Source organism: Tubulanus polymorphus, chromosome 1 (assembly GCF_964204645.1).
Source record: "Tubulanus polymorphus chromosome 1, tnTubPoly1.2, whole genome shotgun sequence".
Classification (NCBI taxonomy): Eukaryota; Metazoa; Nemertea; class Palaeonemertea; order Tubulaniformes; family Tubulanidae; genus Tubulanus; species Tubulanus polymorphus.
In genome coordinates, this window is record NC_134025.1 from 14,726,115 (window position 1) to 14,744,353 (window position 18,239).

The 18,239-nt window shown below is 35.4% G+C and overlaps 1 protein-coding gene across 1 annotated transcript in view; it reads right to left on the bottom strand.

Annotated features, from left to right (window-relative positions):
* Positions 1–18,239, bottom strand: part of LOC141900300 (uncharacterized) — a 231,621-nt gene that overhangs the window by 45,871 nt on the left and 167,511 nt on the right. The gene's annotated exons all lie outside the window — the stretch shown is intronic.

Below are 18,239 nucleotides of genomic sequence, written 5' to 3' on the forward strand. Positions count from 1 at the left end.
CAATAGCAAAGGAACAATGTCCAAGGATCAAGACATCAAAATGACACTGTCCAACCGACAGGCAAAGCCAAATTTGTATTATTCTTAGCTTCTTCGATAAGTTCATGGGCCGTTTTGGTATCAAACAAACACACACACATTGTACTTCAATGATTCCACTGCATCAAACAATAAATCATGGTTTAAAAAGCAATTTACCTGCTAAAAGTTTGCTGTCATCCTCAGTGCCGAACAGTACCCGCCATTTTGAAATTGTGGTGTGAACGCAAAAAAAAACGTCAAATGACGATTTTAACACCGTGCTAAACCGGCATCAACCGCGCATAGACGGTTCCATACACGTCTCTAATTTTAGGTCGGGACGAAAAACGTTGTTCAACGGCATCACCGATTTTAAACGGTTTCATACGTCTATTCACGGATTGGACGGTTCCAAAACCGTATATTGACTGAAATTAAGTCGTATGAAAGGTACGACATGTTCATTGCCGTATAATAGCGGAAAACGCCGTTAATTGACGACCTTCTCCGTTCTCAGATGTTTTTAAACCGCACCTTTACGGGAAAACGGGAATTTACCGTTTTACTTTTTATTACTTTTTTTAGAAAGTTCAATCACCACAGCCATAAGGGTGGGCAAAGTCGAGGGATAGCCGGATATGGCATCAGGCAGGGAAATAATTATTTTACAGAATACGTTCAATTTCTTCTTTCAGAGATAAAGTCATCATTCCTTTCAACAAACTCAGGAAAGCGCAATAAATTACAGACTGACTGAGCAAGTTCTAAAGCTATCTTGTGTCAAATAACAAAGAAAACTGGGAAAATGAAGTGCAAGTCGAACCACACTTAAGCATCGTGGTCGGCGTTGCTACAGAACCCGGCCACAAAAACCTCTTGGAAGTAGATGAATAATGAAACTGCACATAATCATTGGAGAAGGTGAAGACGGTAATTCTATAACTTATTGAAACTTAATTGAATATATTTGAATATTGCCATATGAAATCTCTATTATAACAAATACCGGTATTACAATCAGCAATAGAATATTAACCAATTAGACGCCACGACTTACATATGTTCCAGAATAATGAACACTTAATTAGCCAATTGAATTTTCATATAAAGATTAGTAGAGATGCAGCGTGAAAACTACTGAAAATGATGCATTACTACCATTAGTTATTTTGAAGATAATTATACAGGCTTTCCATTGCTGTATAGATTTTGTCAAACATTTGTCAAAAGTTTGACCTTTGACCCCCTCAAACTATAGGTGACGCCAGACTACAGTGCACATTAGCGGACGTTCTGCGGATATACAGAATTTAGACGTGCGCATTCATTATTGTCTGTCGTGTTTGAAAGTTTATAGGAAACCCACTCATTCTGGATCCTACCTGCATTATTTTTCCTTAACTACTTATAGCATAAAACTCGGTGTTGCTCAAGGATTATTTCTTCGTGCTTTTAGGATTTGTGACCAACTTTGAAGATGAACTCACACAGATTAGGATTTCCCTTAAATGTTAGCTTATCCTAACCACCTTTTGAATAAAGCTCTTTTTCGAGCCCGTCGCACACATTTCTGTAATTCTGTAGTTCTTTTTTAGGAAAAATCAAAAACCCCCTTCATCTCCTTAACCAACAGCTCGTTTTCACATACAATAACAAACTTAGTCATATTCTAACTCACAATTCCTGCAAAACGGAACCTTAATGAATATTGGTGTACATGAAATCCCTTGTAAAATCTGTAATAAAATATACATGTTAATTGGTGAAACTGAAACGGCATGATTTGAACAACCACCTCAGAGACCATAAAACTGACATAAGAAATTTCAAACCCGAAAATGGAGTAGCTTATCGTAGCGTTTATGAAACTAGTCACAATTTTGATTTTGATAATGCCGCTATAATTTTTCCCTGTCCCGATAAAACCAAACGTCACATTATGAAATCTGCCCTTACTATTGAAAATATGGATAAATGTGTTAATATGAATAACGGTTTTCTCCTCACAACATTTTGATCTCTATATTTCTCGCTTCACTTGTATCCCCATTATTCTAAATCCCGTTAGCTTGTTTTCCTCCACTTGACACTTCCACTCATTCACTCCCTCCTCTCTCACTCATTCCTTGATTATTCCTTTCATGTCCTTCCTTTTGTTTTTGTTTTTTTTGAATACCCACCTAGTTTGTCCCTGCCTCAGAATTACTCTGGGCTTTGTTTATAAATTACTTTAATCTCGCACTACTTTACCCCTATTTTGCCGTTTGCCTTCTTTGTATTCTTCCATAGTGTTCAGGTTTGTCGTTTAAAAACCTAAGTCCTTTGTCTGATGCTTGTATAAATATTCTGTTGCTTGTATAAATATTCTGTTATCTTATTTTGTTCTCAGTACGCTTGATGATGGCTAATAGCATTTAGCCAAAACGTTGCTCTTAAATATAATCATTCTGATACTTTTCCATTTAGGCTTCATTTATGTGGGATTTCTCTCGTTAATTAAGATGAATACTGCTAGTGTCAGTCAGCCAGATGTGTTCATGTAAACATTGTAAACAACTGACTGTGAGATGAGTCGGTGGTGCAAACCTCCCAACCCTGAGTTTTTTTTAAGTAACACATATCTAAATTCTAAGTATTTTCAGAAATTTCTAAGAAACCAACCTTTAAACTGGTAATTTTCATGAAAAATAAGTAGTTTCCTTAACTTTACACAAAAATCAAAATTTCATTTATCAAAATCAAATGTTTTTTGGCGGGACCTTCTGTACATTCTGTCTCAAGTTCAGAATTGTGTGTGTGTGCGTCGCTAGGCTCAGATTGAGATGATGGATCTGAAGAGAACTCGGCATCAGACATGACAGAATCATCCACACCAGACGTCATTTTCGATTCTACATAGATGGCGGACAGCAGTCAGTGTTCCGCCAAAGATCGTAAAAAATTTATTTTGGCGTGATTTACAGCAAAAGCAGGTAAATGAACAATATGACGACTTTTATTTGTGTAATAAATGATTTTTACTTAAACGTTATGGAAAAAAATTTCTCGGATTTTCAACACAAATGAAATACGTAACATTTCTGGAAAAATGTAACACTGTAATTTCACTTTAATTTATGTAACCATTCCGGGAAAAACAGAATTGTTGGCAGGTCTGGCGTGGGATGTGGCCTACACTGAAAATCTCAAGTGCAGTACCACCGGATTTTCGGTGCCTCTGAACGTCGGCCTTTAACTAGAAAGCAATTTTCTAAGAGGACATTGTATCTACAAGAGTACGTACATGTCATGAGAAATATAACTAAATTTTTTTACGACAAAAACAGTCCCATAATTCTGTAAGGGAGCATCTCAAAATTTCAATAGTTCCCGCAATTAGAATAACTGTCTAATTGGTTTTAACCCCCACCCCCTGTGATTAGACACATGCCAACGTTGGAACTATTGATTTCTAATGAGAGACCACAGACAAAGATAAGACATTCTCACGAGTGTTCGATCACAACTTTCAATTGAAAATATATCGAAAATACCAACAGCAACTAAAAGAGAGATGGTTAAATCTACTGCTTGTAATATATATATATATATATATATATATATATATATATATATATATATATATATATATATATATATATATGTATATATATACATATATATATATATTCATATATATTAACTGCAATTCAATTCAATATCATCTTTATTGCACCACAATAAATCGATAGTTCGGCTGTTGTGATGAATCCGTAAGAGGCTTTAACCCCCCTTCCCCAAGTTATTCTAATTGACGTAATCAAAATTTTGAGATGCTCCCTAAGTTTCTCGGGAGTACGTTGCTATCCAAGTATGGCATATTTACCACAGGGGGATTCTTGTTTTCCAGATTTTATTTCTTTCAAGATCACGACCAGCTACATTTGAACGTTACTTTCTTAAACACATGATCCAATCGAAATATGCACACTGAGGACAGTGGTGTTTAATTATTTCAGATCGAGAAGAGCAGAAATGTCTAGTGTAGAGATACAGTCAAACCTCATTACAACTAAGTTCTGGGGAGAAAATAAGAACTTTGTTATATCCGATACTTTGTTATAAAGGCTGAAAAAAAATATAAATCGTAGCTAATGAACTAAAATGCTTACATTGCTGAAACGTGCGTTTCATAACTTATACACTCAAGGAAAGTTCTGAAGCTTTAGTCCAACTAATCGCTGGAGGTTATCTTTCGATGAGCCCCTCTGAGCCATCAAATTAAACATTCTGCATATATCCACTTTTTTCGTTTCTTTGTCAACTTCTTGGAAGTATTTTGACTTTAGTGGCCAAATCAATTTACATGCGTGAGGCACGCATTGTAGAAAATATGAATGGCTAAAGCGTATCTGTTGTTACTAAGTCTTCAGTAACTTCGAGAAGTTCAGTTTAAAAACAATGCTTTGTATATCAATTATATGGGTTCGCTTAATCAATATTTTCTGCCGCGGCCTCATGGAATTATGTTGTAACCTATGATTAATTTCATCTTTGTGAGATAAGAACTTTATTCTCCTGACTAATAGTGTGCTCAGCCGGCCAAAGGCGCCAACTACCATTCAAAAACACCACTATTGTTTAGAAATGAAATGAAATAGTCTAGATAGTCTCACATGCATGTATTCACTGCCTGCTCTTGCGCATTCACCCTAGTAGTTGATAGGTGAATGACGTACCCACAGCAGGTGTCGCTCATATGATGTTTCCAAAACATCATGCATAGCGAAAGGGTTAACAGCTCGAAAGACCTTTGGAATTCAGACTTTTCATTACCAATACAAATCATTTTCAAAGACCTTTTGATATTCATTTTACCGATGATCTGTTAAATAACTTAAATGAAAATTCATGATGAAGTTTGTCTTTTAAAAAAACAAGAGGCCCATGGGCCTTGAAGCGTTGATTATACTGTGGTAAGTTATTATGTGCTCAATGTTTTACATCTGCTGGCAAATGTTCTATGACGATGTTGATTGGGAGTACCACAGACTTAAGGTCTTAACGTAAGATTTTCATTCATGCTGAATTTTTCTGCCGAACGACTTAGCCATGTTATTTGTATTGTTAAACCTCATTAATGCCATTCTGCTAAAGATGAAATTAGTTTATTCTGATGTTTTCCATCATGTCCCAGCCAAGAGATTTATATCAATCAAGATTTGGATACAAAGACTCATTTAAAACAACAATTTCGGCACTTTCACATACAAGATTCATATCAAAGACGTAGTCCTACAACCGCAAGGGTATAAATCTCGACTGACTGTAGTTTTTCTTACATAAAATGTAAGGCTGTATTGCTAAATAATGGAAAAAAAGAAGATTTTTTATGAATGCAAAATCCTCTGATCCATGATAGGTAGATCAACTGGACAAACATGTGCATCCAAATGTCGCACAAACATCTCGCGATGGTGTCACTGAGGCCAGCTGATGATTGCTTGTTTGTCTTTCTTAAACTCTTCATTATTTTCAAATACCGCATTAAAACAAAATGTGTTAATAACACGTACGCCAATTGTATTTATATATGCTGTCACCAGTATAGCGTGTATAACATTGTATTGATCACACTCGCAGCACACTACGTCGCTGCTATGATACAAACAGCCAGCCTGCGATAATTACTGTCTGACTGTGATAATGAAAGACTTCACAGATATTGTCTGACAACCTTTCAAATCTGAAGATTCCCACTTCCCAGCAACATTAGAATTCAAAGGCCAACAGGCCGATCCAATAAACCATTTTACAGTTGCTAGCCACCATTTTGTTAGGGTACTCTTGTCACGTATTGTTAGGTCATTTTTTTCTCCTTTGTGTTTTATCATATCTTATCTGTCCCATGATGGATTTTGACAGTTTTAGCAATATTCTAACCGTATGAATCTCTAGTTTTCATTTATGTGAAAATCATTTCTAAAATTTGCAACAATGCGACATGAGAGCGACATAAAAATCGGTGGTCAGTTTTTGCCACGCGCATAAAAATCCAGGGAACTGATTTTTGAAGTTTGTTATTTTCAGACATAATTTTCTAAAAAATCCAAACATTTCAGGAACTGTGCACATAAATGTCCCATTTCAAGTGAACTTTAAAATTCTAAGATAGCTTGCCTACTTTTCAACCTATGTCTGCAGTGCATGTATTGTCATTCCGAGTCTCGGTGCTGTTTACTACGCGTGTATTTCAGTATATGGGTGTTATTTTTCATTTATATTACACTTGTCTCGATGGAAAATGGTTTATTCTCAGTCAGATTTTTCATTCAACCATACTTCACTTTTTTACACATTAACAACATAAATCGAAGTCAGAATTGTATCAATATTAGACCTGATATTGCCATTCTAACTCTGTTAGTATTTCATATCAGACAATTCTATTCTATTGGGCAAAAAGAAACACTAGGGGTCCAGGGACACCATGCCCACTTGGGAAGTGGTTTCAAATGCTCAACAATCTAACAATTTCAATTGATTGTGATAACAAAAAATGCCTCGTTACCAATTTAATATGGAAATTCTACGTTATTCTACTATTCAATGCCCCCTGGTGACAATATTCAAAAACCAATAACCTTGTAACTCACCATATTCATAGAACATGTCATGAACTACAACTTTGCAATTGATCATGGTAACAAAATATGCCTAGGTACCAATATAATAAGGAAATACCAGGTTATTCTACTTTTCAACGCCCCCTGGTGACCATACAGAATAACTAATTTCCTTAAAACTCACCACAATCATAGATGATGTCATGAGCCACAACTTTGCAATTGATTGCGGTAACAAAATATGTATTGGTACGAATATAATATAGAAATACTAAGATATTGTATTATTCAACGCCCCCTGGTGGCCATATACAAAAAACAATGAACTTGAAACTCACCACAATCATAGAACACGTTATACGCTACAACTTTCTATTTCATTGTTGTAACAAAATATGCTTAGGTATCAATATAATGTGGAAAAACTTTTTCCCACCTACGAATGAGTACTAATGACACCAAGATGGCCGCCAATTGCGTCATAATTGGCGGATCAAAAATACCTGTCTTAGGTATAAAACAACCCTTTACAAAGAATACCCATCACAAATTGCAATGAGAAATGGCAAACCAGTAGGAAGCTGCAGGACCTAGAATTCTGGCCAAAATTGACATTTTTGGGCACTAAAAAGGTCATAGGACGGCCATCTTGAGTCATATGGACCCAATTTTTCTTATGTTGATGGGCCCTTGGTAGATTCAAATATAATCAAAAGATCAAGGTAATTGATCAAAGCGTCTTCAAAATTTCCCTCGTAAACTTCGAAAATGTGTAAAAAGTGCTGATTTTGGCGAGCAACAATGGCTGCCAGTCGGCCATCTTGATTCTGACAGGGCCATTTTTTGGGCTGACGATGTGTCTAGGGTAGATACATGTATAAACCAAATATCAAGACATTACCTTGAAGCGTCTTCAAAACTTCCCAAAATAACTGGATTCCCTCTACGGACGGACGGACGCTACTACTGACGAACAGGCCTTCTGCAACTTTTAGACCTTCTGCAACTTTGGCCTTCTGCAACTTCAAAATTCAATCCTTCTGCAACTTTGAAAACGTGTTCTGACAAATAGGCCCTGTGTAACTTTGACAAATACATAATATTCAGAATTTCAGCATGCATAGAAGAGTTTACAAGTATATCAAATGCAATCAAATTTAGTAATGAAGCATTGAAAAATCAAAGCACTGCTCTTCACTCTGCATGATATAAGTTCATTATGATCGAGAATTTGCATTTCTTGAGAAAAAAAAACAGGTTTAGACAAAAAAGGTTAAGAGACCTAACCGATCCTAATTAATTTAAAAGAATAAACCCGGAAATAAGAATTTGGTAAAAATGTGCTGATTTAATACATGAATGGATCAACTAATTATATTCTGATACACAGCTTCCATGAAAAATTTAGTCAAATAAATAATTGAGTCCATAGGGCAAATACCTGATAAATCGTCTTCTGTTTGAAGGGTAAAACAATGTGAGAAGTTCTAGAAATCGATCGGTTAATTTTGGTTGAAATCGTAGAGCAAATCGTATATTTTATTTGAGGAGTGACTATTTCCATGAACTTTATGACTATGCTTAGAACAAATGTTTGACCACCTATTTGAAAATACTTATACTCAAAATTATATCAAATTGAATGTAAACTTATCATGTACATGTGGGTAAGTTTCGAACAGATCAAATATATACATTATCAACGAAATGAGACAGATCTTTTTCTTTGAATAGGAACAACACCTTACTTCGGAATCTGGTCACTCAATATGAAGAGAATTGATTGAATTGTGGAATTTGGACATTATTCGAAAAAATTGTATTCCCATTCGAAAGTTCCACAGGTCCTTAGATTATTACAGAAACCTCAGTAGAAGACATTGATACAAATGAATTGAAATAAAATGAAATAAATTCCGATATTCCAATAACAATCCTAATAGTAAAGCCCTCAGAAATTAAGCAATTTCATGAAGTTGCACAAGGTCTATGGACAAATTGATTGAATTGATGGAAAATTCTATGATTTTAGTGAAGTTAGTTTTAAAGACAAATAACTAAATTCAAAACAACTTATTACCCTGATGAATGATTTTCGTTAGAAAGAGTAAAACAATGTCAAAAGTTCTAGTGGTCTCCTATTGGTTGATTTTGATTGAAATCATGGGGTAAATCTTTATTTTTTATATGATGAGTAACTATTTCCACGAACTTGATATAAGCATTGCAACTGACTATACTCAGAACAAATGTTTGACCACCTACTGGGAATACTTCTACTTCAAATTATATCAAACTGAATTAAAATTTATTACGTACCTGTAGGTAAGTTTCGAACAGATTAAATAGAAGCCAGAAAACGCATGAGATTCATACGGTTATGTAGATATTTTTCTTATACATCTTTTAAGACATCGAAATAAGACATATCTTTTTCTATGAATAGGTGCAACACCTAATATCAAAACCTGGCCACTCAATATGAAGAGAATTGTTTGAACCGTTCGAGTTTGTACATTATTCAGGAAAACTGTATTCCCGCCCGAAAGTTGTACAGGTCCTTGGATAAAAAATAAGTTTTGATTAAGGGTAACTCATACCCATAAAAATTGTATTGTTAGAGATACCTTAGTACAGCATATCTATACAAAAGAATTGCAATAAAATGAAATAAATTCCGAAATTCAATAACAATCCTAATTGTAAAGCCCTCAGAAATTAAGCAATTTCATAAAGTTGCACAAGGTCTATGGACAAAATGATTTCATACAAGAAAATTCTATGATTTAAGTGAAGTTAGTTTTAAAAACAAATAACTAAATTCAAAACAACTTATTACCCTGATGAATGATTTTCGTTAGAAAGAGTAAAACAATGTCAAAAGTTCTAGAATCCTATTGGTTGATTTTGATTGAAATCATGGGGTAAATCTCTATTTTTTATATGATGAGTAACTATTTCCACGATTTTGATATAAGCATTGCAACTGACTAAACTCAGAACAAATGTTTGACCACCTATCTGGGAATACTTCTACTTCAAATTATATCAAATTGAATTAAAATTTATTACGTACCTGTAGGTAAGTTTCGAACAGATCAAATAGAAGCCAGAAAACGCATAAGATTCATACGGTTATGTAGAAATTTTTCTTATACATCTTTTAAGACATCGAAATAAGACATATCTTTTTCTATGAATAGATGCAACACCTAATATCAAAATCTGGCCACTCAATATGAAGAGAATTGTTTGAACTGTTCGAGTTTGAATATTATTCAGGAAAACTGTATTCCCTTCCCAAAGTTGCACAGGTCCTTGGATAAAAACTAAGTTTTGATTAAGGGTAACTCATACCCATACAAATTTTATTGTTAGAGATACCTTAGTAGGGGATATTGATACAAAAGAATTGCAATAAAATGAAATTAATTCCGATATTTTCATAACAATCCTCAGAAATTAAGCAATTTCATAAAGTTGCACAAGGTCTATGGACAAATTGATTTCATACAAGAAAATTCTATGATTTTAGTGAAGTTAGTTTTAAAGACAAATAACTAAATTCAAAACAACTTATTACCCTAATGAATGATTTTCGTTAGAAAGAGTAAAACAATGTCAAAAGTTCTAGAATCCTATTGGTTGATTTTGATTGAAATCATGGGGTAAATTTTATCTTTTATATGACGAGTGACTGTTTCCGCGAACTTGATATAAGCATTGCAACTGACTATACTCAGAACAAATGTTTGACCACCTATCTGGGAATACTTCTACTTCAAATTATATCAAATTGAATTAAAATTTATTACGTACCTGTAGGTAAGTTTCGAACAGATTAAATAGAAGCCAGAAAACGCATGAGATTCATACGGTTATGTAGAAATTTTTCTTATACATCTTTTAAGACATCGAAATAAGACATATCTTTGTCTATGAATAGGTGCAACACCTAATATCAAAACCTGGCCACTCAATATGAAGAGAATTGTTTGAACCGTTCGAGTTTGTACATTATTCAGGAAAACTGTGTTCCCGCCCGAAAGTTGCACAGGTCCCTGGATAAAAAATAAGTTTTGATTAAGGGTAACTCATACCCATACAAATTGTATTGTTAGAGAAACCTTAGTAGAGCATATCTATACAAAAGTATTGCAATAAAATGATATTAATTCTGAAATTCAATAACAATCCTAATTGTAAAGCCTATTTGGTCCGTTCAAAGTGAAACGCGCCAGATCAACAGTAAAAAGATACGAGTGTATTTTTACGTGTTTGACCAGTCGCGCTGTCCACATTGAAGTAACAGATGACCTGTCAACCGACTCGTTTCTTAATGCCTTGAGGCGGATGATGGCAAGAAGAGGTCAACCTAAAGAAATCCGATCTGACAATGGAACAAATTTCACAGGAGGTGAAAAGGAGCTACGACTCGCCGTTGCAGCTTGGAACCAGGATAAAATTCATGAATTCATCCTGCAAAAAAATGTAAGATGGATTTTCCACCCAGTGCATCCCACTGGGGTGGCGTATGGGAAAGGTTGATACGTTCGATTCGGAAGATACTCAACGTCACATTGCGCCAGCAGACTCTAACTGATGAAGGGTTACGAACCCTAATGTGTGAAGCCGAATCAATTCTCAACTCTCGGCTGCTGATTCCTATTTCCGATGACCCAAAAGACTTAGACGTGCTGACTCCTAACCATCTGCTGATGATGAGAGAAGGACCTAAGCTGCTACCTGGAAATTTCAACAGCAACGACCAGTACGCTCGTAGAAGATGGAGGCAAATCCAATACATGGCTGATCAGTTTTGGCGAAGATGGTTAACCGAATATTTGCCCCTTCTGCAGAAAAGAATGAAATGGGATGTGCCAAAAAGAAACGTTGCGGTGGACGGTATAATCCTACTCGTTGACGACAGGTTACATCGCGGTCAATGGCCAATAGGCCGAGTCATCGAAGTTTTCCCCGGTCGAGATGGTTTCGTGCGGAGAGTAAGAGTTAGAACACAGTTACCAAATGCGTTTATCTCGAATTTATGGGTTAAGTTTTATATTTAATCGCGTGTTGTTTATATTCAACTATTTAGATAACTATTGAATTGTGTAACTGACTTTCAAGGGTCGGATAGTAATAAGCAATTAATGAAGTTGGGTAGTTTTAATAATTGCCATAATAATTTCGTTAAACTGGATCTGTTTAAGGGGGTGGGAATGTTATGCACATATATCCTCATTTATTATTATTACAGTTATTCGTGGTTTCATGTTTGATAATCAATTGAGTTTTGAGTCTGTCATACAGTCGCAATTCTATACTGTCGCGCTCTTTGTACTCTTTATACACTAGTTTGAGCCTCGAATTACCATGGTTTGCGATTTTCAGTGCTGTGTATTCAAACATTTTCTACTCGCTTCACTGGCAGTCAGGTATAGTACAGTTAGGTATAAATCTATGTGTAATGCATTTTTGGGTGTCATTTCTTCTACTGGCTGCGAGTGGAGCGAGTCTCTCTTTAACTCAAGGAAGATAACGTGTTGTAAGTAAATTAAATTACCGCTTTTTCGTGAAATTATTCAACATTTGACTTCAAACCTAGTGTAATTCAAATATTCACTTGTACTTAGTATCTGTATTTTCTAAATTGCAGGAACCGCTTGACTTAGTTTTTCAACTGTGTTGTAATAAAGAACACAATTCATTATCTTAAGCGAGTCTTGCTGTTATCCTTGGGGTGCCGATATACAGTCGGATATATTTTGAGATGATTATTAATCAACTGACCCCTACTTCAAGTAGTATATAAAACATAAAAAATGACCCTTACTATATAGAACTGATCCCTACTTCACGGTTTAGTTTTTATACTTCAGGGTTTAGTATACTATATACCTTTCATGAATGTATCTCTTTTGTATGAATACACTTACACAAAGACTTGAACCCATTTATTATTGTGGAAATTATGACTGCAATTTTAAGTAGTTTATTCTGCTATTTGCTCCGTAATTCTGAAGAAGTTAAGAGATTATGGTTAATAATATTTTATAGATTATCACAAGGGTTAAGTTGGACCACCTGTGTAATGTGTTTAAAATATATAATCAGAATTAATGTACTTTGTAATCTGGGGTCAGTTAATCAAAAGTTGGTTAGGGCAAACCAGTTGATAGTTAACACGGTAACAATTGAAAGTTCATTGTTACTACGGTATCTGTCTGCCATTTATCTTTATCGAACATTTGAGTTACTGACTCCAGACTGACTTATGCGTTTGGCAAAGTTAAATAGATATAACTAGCTTCTGTATGCATACTCTGAACGGTTAGATTTTAAGACAAATGGTAATCGAAGGATCTCATATGCTCGCAAAATATGAGGTCATAGGTTGGAATTTTCAATGAGTATCGAACAAAGCACCATCACCAAGTTGCATCAGTCACACGATCACATATTATGTTTGTAATTGAAAATATTTTTTCTAATTGTAGTTGAAGACATGTACACTTAATTATATATAAATAAAAATAAACATGCTGTTTCCACCATAACTCGTGATATAAATCTTATAGTTTTATCGATCAATGATTTTAAAATGAAGCATCAGGCAGTGTAGAAGGATTTCCTAAAGGATGTGTGCAGATTTATCCCAAAGCTTATCCACTCCCTACCAATACTCAACTTGATAGTTGCGTAAAGCATGAGCATGTATAGCAAGGATTGACTGACTTCTGATTACCGTACTTAAGGCCCCACTACCACTGTGTTATCAAGGAGCATATCCGAGACCCTCAATCTCCAGTATCCGACAAAGATTTCAAGCGAATGATGCAGGTGACATAAGCGAAACTACCAATATATGTTTGATCAGATTCCATCAGGCTGACGTTGGTTGGAGAAAATATGTATGAACTATATGAGTCGTCCTATCCTACCCATCTTAAATACCACATCATACCAAATATGCTGGGGTAGAGTCATTCTATACTATAAGCCATTTAATATGTCTTAAATTGGCTGACGATACGTGTTAGCCACAATTTAAAGTAAAATACAAGGAGTATATCTATGCTAGGAGTCATTTAATACTCATTTCAACAGTGCGAAGATAGATACAGTAATCCCCATTATATTCTTAGTCAGTGTCGCGCATACTATCGTGATACACCATATTTTTCTGATATTGCGAGCTTGTGCCGGCCAGACATATTGCAAATAGTCATACTCATACTACATATGAGTATGTACATTTCATTCTAGTCATCTCATTGGTCTTTCGTTGCCCGCCAAACTCCATACTTTATCATTATATCTATTATATTACATATAGTAATGTGTATAGAATAAAATCACTGTTTAAACCAAGCGGTCGGAGATTTACCAATTTCAGTCCTGGTCACTCTTCTGTGTGACTGGCACGAGGTGACTTCGGGTCACCACCCTGTGTCTGGTCAAGCACACTATACTGTAACCAAGCAACAGCCGACGCTCACCAAATCTTTCTGTAAATGTTTTTTAATCAGCTTGCGCGTAGTGACAACACGCAGTAATTTTATACGGTCAATAAATATATCTATTATCGTATCGGCAAAATGCTACCCTAGACATACACGCAGCCAAGCTATGTACCCGTCCTGTGTTAAATCATGATTGAGTTAAGTTGATTATTTTGCTATAAAATATGGTCCCATTTATTTGATTTGAAGATTTCACTTGACTTGATTTGGTGAATTTACTTTTTATGTTTCTTTTAAATCGAAGTAATTTATTGGAAAAAAATTTGAGTCCATTTTCCTAAGATATTTTGTGAACCCCTGTACTGCACGGGAGAAACTGGATAACACATGGTCGGGTATTTCATGGATATTTTAACACCGGTCCTTCGCCAACCAAAGCGCCCAGATGACGTCAACCCATGACAAAGTTTCGCTATTTGTCTCTTAAAGTATAGATATAGACACTTCAAATTGATAAAGATACATTTCAAATAGACTGACGCGGGCTCGGGGAGATGTATATATAGTAGGTATACCAGTCATCCTGTGCGAAGATTCATCAAATCTACTCATCAATTGGCTCACCTTGGGCTAAAAAGGTGATTGTTTTTCCGTCTGCTGGGCATAAAGGTCGACCCCGCTAGTTTATACATCCATGGATGAACGTAGGTAAAGTTTGACAATGATGAATATGGGAGAAATATATGTAGTAGATATACGACGAGTGATCCTGATTCGTTTTATACGTTATATACTCAATCCAATTCGGTTTATGTTGGTTTTTGGGGAAAATATGTATAAGTAGGCCTGTTACATATACAACGAGTCATTCAGTGTTAGGAGTCAGTGTAGTACGAGTTTAGTGTACTTATTTAGTGTACTCATACTAGATCACGAGTCATCCTATGTGATCAGTTATTTGATATACTCACCTTGAATAGGCTTTGAATAATAAGATACTCATTTCAAAATTGGCTGACGTTGGGGGAAATATATGTATGTATATACATATTAGTTATACAACGAGTCATTTGATTGTGAGAGTCATTTATTATATACTCATATCAAAGGAACATAGTCATACCTCGATTTAACACCATCCTTGGGGATTGCCGATTTTGTCGGTAAATTGCATCTGCGGGAAATCAGACTTTAGTTCAGGTTGATCAAATACCTAATATACCTGCTCAGAACGATCCCTCGTTATTGTGATGGATTATGGCCGATTATTATTATCCAATTGTACTTTTTTTAGAATGAAATTTATAGGTAAATCAGCCTTTCACAAACTTTACGCAAACAAACATTGGGGCGCATCAGATAAACATCACAGATCAAAAACGTAGGAATCATGTCACATGCAAGATTTACGGTACATACTACTATTTATGATACCCCTTGCTCCGTGAGAATAAAACACCGAACTAGGTTTGCCGTTACAGCCAATATGAATAAAAGCCACATCATAATCGATGTCAGATGGCAGACATCTCTTGAATGGATGATCGACCGGGCAAAATAGTTGCGCCACGAAAACCAAGAACTGTATGTCAACGCGATTGGATTCAAATCCTTAATTAGGAAAGGATTAGTACTATTAGCCTGTGTATAAACGAATGACCGAGGACCACAATTCTAACTGCCATAATTGAAATAAAACGTATGCGTCTAGGAAACTCAGACGGACTGAATCGCCACGAGGTTACTCAGTGGGCGGAGTTCAACAAGTGATAAGACACGTGATAGATGACGTGATAGATAAACGACGCTGGCTCTCATAAAACATTTTTATTTCCTACCGTATATAAAATTCCTTTATGAATCCATCGCTGATCGAGTTTTACTTACTCTACCTAAGGACCCATTAATTATTTCTGGCATCACATAGACAAATTAGAAGTTGTATATTGGCGAACAGTTAGGTCCCAAACTTGTTTTTCAGTTAAGACGAGAGATTCCGGTTCTGAGGATAGATTTACCTATTTATACATTTTTGAGCATGAACAGATATGTTACTGTGCGTCATTATATACTAGGAGCCATTGTTTTTTTTACCCAAATGGATTTTCTTTAATTTGTGGAAAAAGTAATGCACTCAAATGGATAATTCCATGGAATTAATCTCAAAATTGCCCGACACAATCACACAACAACCGATTTCAAAATCAAACCTTGGTAGGTTTGTAAGGGACACCAAATCCAACAAATCGAATGATATCTACCAATCAAATGAATAACAGGATGAATCCCCATTTTAAGATCAAAATATCGTGAAGCTGAAAATATGACATAGAACAGGTGGTTCATTAGGTATTGGCAGCATCCCTTTTGATATCCACTAAACGCCAGGAGATAAACAAGGGATTTGAATTTTGAAATTGGGAAAGCAAGTTCATAAAAGATGTCCATGTCTATGAAATCGAAGTGCAGAAATAATTATCATACTTTCTTTCGTGTTCGTTTTCACGTGTATGCTGGTACATCTGCATATTCCGAATGGATTGAAATCTTCTTTTGAATAGATTATGTAGAATGTTTTCGTTGAATATGTTACAACATCACTTATCGCAATATTATTCAGACGAATGCGCTACGTCTACGTCTGATTCAATCAGAGATGTCAACTATTACTTCGGTTAACTAACAAGACCGTGAATGTCAAGCATAAAGCCCATGCTTCACTGATCGCAGAGACAGTCGGGCCCTCAATTTAAACCACCCATAAAAAAATCTCGAAGTCTTCTTTAAAAACACATAAAACCGATAAATAAAACATATTTTGATTGTGAAAATAATTTTGTAATGTAGTTAAATGAAAAAATAATTTATTATTATCATTGTACTGAATTTTGGCTAATTTCTTCGGAAATGAATACTGATGCGATCTTCAAGTATAGCCCTCCGCGTCAGTGATAGTGATATCCTTGCGCCATTTTGAAATGGGTCATATTCGAGAATGCGTCATATATGTATATATATGTATACGACGCATAACTGGGCCTCAAATCAAAACCCCCTATGTCGTTTTAAGATGCAGGCGCGTATCTCGGGTAATGTTAATATATATATATATACTGCACAATGTTGCAGGACTACATCATATATATATATATATATATATATATATATATATATATATATATATATATATATATATATGATGTAGTCCTGCAACATTGTGCAGTCATCGGATCATTGGACGAGGTCATCGGTATCGTTTTATGATGGCGTATCCTAGTATAATCAAAGATCACGTTACTCAACTTTTATGATGGCGGTAAATCAGGAAATATTGTAATGCATTTGTATATCATTGTACTAGGAGATTATGTTGGCAGTGGCGGTATGCAGAGTTTATCCTGTACATTTTTTATACGAACGTTCAGTTTCCCATAAAATGGTAGGCGAGGTTGGCAATGATTCGGGGGCGTTAAATTGAGGTAGGACTTTACTCACTAGCACTTGCGCCCCTGAAAGTCATGTGTGTAAGTGAATTTGCACTTATGCTTCAATCAAAAGAAACTATGGGTATTAAATGAAACAATACCAAGGACAGAAATATATACATATGTGAAATAATTATATCCTCACACGCAGTGAGCATTTGGAATTTGCATGTGTACAGTACCTTGTACATGAAATGTTCACTATTTTATGGCTTTCCCATAATTACGTCAGTAGTGCCCGAATTACCAGAATTTACCCGTATATCCCAAAACCAGCCAATCACGTTTGCCGTAAACAAGGCCATTGTATTTTCATATACATGAGCCAAGAATTTTCCCACCAACTGAAGTTTTTTGAAGAATTTTAACGAAGTTGACCATGTCATGCAAAGGTTTGCATCTCTTCAATTGCATCAATTATACATCGTTGAGGCCGAGAACCAATGCTCACATGAAAAAAATGCACCACAATTTTATATAATTGGCTCAATATATGGAATAATCGCACACGACTGCATGACTCGTCATGAATATATGTGGTAGTTGGCTTCCCAAATGGTTCAAATAGACATCCCCTGCACAACGTAGGGCGCCAGGATGCTGACAGATTATATTTAATACATACACTGTGTATGCAATTCAAATGAAGTTTGTAAGAAAAT